The following is a 3,123-nucleotide window of genomic DNA, read 5'->3' as shown; positions in this document are numbered from 1 at the left end:
ACTGGGGGTAGAGCAAAGAACATGCCTCCATTTCACAGGTGAGAAAATGCAAACACAGAAAGGATTGGTAATTTGTTCAAGGTCACAGAACAAGCTACCAGTAGAGGTCGGGGACAACCAGTTTCCCTGGCTCCCAGGTTGGAGATCAGTACTCCACGATGGATTCTCCCGGACCCTGAAGGCCACATGTCCCTGGTTTGGCCTTTAGAGGAACTGGTGTTTAGAAGTCCCCGTTGAAGTTCCTTTCATTCCCTACCGACCCTGTAACAGACACCTGCTGTACAGCATTGACAAAGCCAGTTCTGTTCTGGGCCCCTGCTTGCTGCTGCCTGGGCAGGGGACCCCTGCAGCCCTCCCTCTCATGCCCTGACTTAGTAAAGGTCCCTGCTGGAGTCTTCACATAGCACACTGCATGAATGTGTGGGACATACTGGTTGCCAAGCCAAATATGGCTCCAGATTATTCTAGGAAACAAATACATTGTTTTGCTCTGGATTGCAGGAATTGCTAATGAGGGGTTTTATTTTGGGCTGTGTTCCTTGGAGCTAGCAGACAGATGGAACAGGCGACTTGCTCCAGGGGCATTGCTTTAGCAGAGGGAACTACCCATTTCTGCCCCTGTTATGAGAACATGCCAGAGCCTGGTGCTACCTGGCTCCTGCCCTCAGGGCTCAAGATTGAGGCCTCTTAGAAGGCGTCCTGGCTCCCAGTGGTTTCCTCTTCTCTGGGAGTGGCCCTCCAGAAGTAATCAAAAGCCCCTAGCGGTCTTATCAGCTATAGATTACCCTGCCCCCCTAGCCAGATAATTGCGGTAGGGAGGATAGCAGAGGTCTTTGCTGCCTGGAATTTGAGAACAAGAATCTATTTATCACAGCAGGCTGACATAAAGAGCACAGAATCTGCTAGTGGCCAGGTTTTCAGCGAGAGAAAAGAGGAAGAGCTGAGAGCATTTGGAAAACTCAGTCCCCTGATGCCACCAGCTCTTGAGGGGGGTCCTGACCCCTTGGATTCTGTGAGCTGGTAAACACCCCCGCCCCTTTTATTTTTGTCTGAACTAATTCAGGTTGTATTTCTGTAACTCGCAACCATAAGTCTAGCCTAATGTTTCAGGGACACACAGAGGACTCAGGCTATGGCTCAATGGTCCAACTGTGGATAACCTGCCTGGGTATTGTGGAGTTATGTTGTCAGATCCCAGTACACCGACCAATCTACTTCAAAATACTTCAAGGAACACTACTGCAGGATGAGGACGAGAGCCCTAACTGGTTTGGCTCAGTGGATAGAGCGTCGGCCTGCGGACTGAAGGGTCCTGGGTTCGATTCTGGTCAAGGGCATGTACCTTGGTTGTAGGCTCGATCCCCAGTAGGGGGCGTGCAGGAGGCAGCTGATTGATGCTTCTCATCGATGTTTCTAACTCTCTATCCCTCTCCCTTCCTCTTTGTAAAAATTAATAAAATATGCTAAAAAGAAAGGAAGAAAAGATGAGGAGGAGAAAAGATGAAAGACAGTAAGATGAACTCAGGTGAGAGAAAGCAGGAGGAGGCCGTGGAGAAGAGAAGCATGCCAGGTAGGTGTAGCAGGCTTGTTTTTTATTCCAGTTCTGTTCTAGAGCCATAGGCCTCTCTGTCTACTCTCTCAGCCTCTTTTTCACCTTCTCAACTCATGAATTGAAAATCAATAATCTGAACACTATGACCTAATCAAAGAAAACCACCTCTCAAGACCCAACTCCATTGCTGCCCACCACGGGAAAACCAGGCTTAGGGAACAAAGGAGGGAGGCTCATGCCAAATGCCGGGATGGGTAATGCCGTGGAGAGGTCATTGTGCCCCTGCCCCGGCCTCTGACCCTCCTAGAATCCATCCTAGTCACACCTCTTCTGAGGTCATCTACCTCTCAACTCTGTCCAATGTGTACTTTGTCCAAGGCAGATGGAGAACGGAAGAAAAGAGAAAGAAGAACCTCCCTCTCTCCTGTCTTGGATGAATCTAAGAAACTTTTCCTAAATAGTTTTCAGCCACCTTGTTCTCCTTCTTTCCACCTCCCCCATGACCCAAACTAGAAGGAACAGAAGGAACGAGGATACAGAAGCTTTCACACCCATAGCCTGGGTATAGAATCAGGAAAGATATTTTCTTTTGCATTATACATTTTAACATGTTTGCCTTATTCTAATGAGCCTATATTACTTTTTTAAAATAGCAATAAGGACTCAAACCATAAACCAATGTCTGGCCATGGGCAGGGGAGAGGGAGGGACAGGGAAGGACCCTGATATGGGTCTCTTTCCTCAGGGACAGATGATCAGACTCTGCCCTAGTGGTCAGTGAAGCGGAGGGGTACTGCAGGGGCCTTGAGGAGGGGAGTCGTGTACTGCAGAGGTTGCAGTTGGAGGCAAATTTCATCTCTGCTGCAGCCTTGTCCTTGCTCCTTTGATGGCTGGATCCTGCCTCTGTCCCTGCTCTTAAATAAATCCTTCAGGAAGAAAAAAAAAAAGAGGTGGGGGGGAGTGGAGGGGGAGGACGGGAGAGACGAAGAATGGAGAGGAAAGGGGGGAGAGAGGAGAGGCAGGGAGAAAGAAAGGCTGAGAGATGCTGTGTTCCTGTATCTCCATGGCCCCAGGAAGAGGGATGTGGAACTGCTCCCCTGCTCTCTGTCAGGAGTCGCCATGGAGACTGAGTGCTGGCCTCTTCATGATTAATACTCGGAGGCAGCTGTCTTCTTGGAGTCTTTTTAAAAATACATACACTATTATTTAAACACAAAGATATTTAGAGCAGAAAGATCAAGGTGGGGAGGGGCAGTAGCATTACCAGAATGATGACAGGGGCTGGGCCCTTCCCCACCTCCCTCCCTGGATCCAGAGCTTCCAGTCTCATCCACTGTGGCATCAGCGCCTGGCACAGGGCTGTGCTCAATGAACACTTGATGAATGAATTTGTTCATTCATTAATTCATTCACTAATTGTCTGTTCAATGCTTGTCTAGAAAGCAAACTCTCGTGCTCGCTTCGGCAACACGTATACTAAAAAATAAAATAAAATGGAACAATACAGAGAAGATTAGCATGGCCCCGGTGCAAGGATGATAACGCAAATGCATGAAACGTTGCATAAAAAA

At 48.5% G+C, this 3,123-nt stretch overlaps 1 non-coding gene across 1 annotated transcript; it reads left to right on the top strand.

The window, feature by feature from the left end:
- The first annotated feature begins 3,012 nt into the window (after positions 1 to 3,012).
- On the top strand, positions 3,013 to 3,123 carry LOC114233730 (U6 spliceosomal RNA). Its single transcript, XR_003619884.2, has one exon. It is a non-coding gene; the product is annotated as a U6 spliceosomal RNA (small nuclear RNA).

The sequence above is a fragment of the Eptesicus fuscus genome, chromosome 16 (genome assembly GCF_027574615.1).
Source record: "Eptesicus fuscus isolate TK198812 chromosome 16, DD_ASM_mEF_20220401, whole genome shotgun sequence".
NCBI lineage: Eukaryota > Metazoa > Chordata > Mammalia > Chiroptera > Vespertilionidae > Eptesicus > Eptesicus fuscus.
The sequence above is the reverse complement of the archived record's forward strand: the minus strand, read 5'-3'. Positions and strand labels throughout refer to the sequence as shown.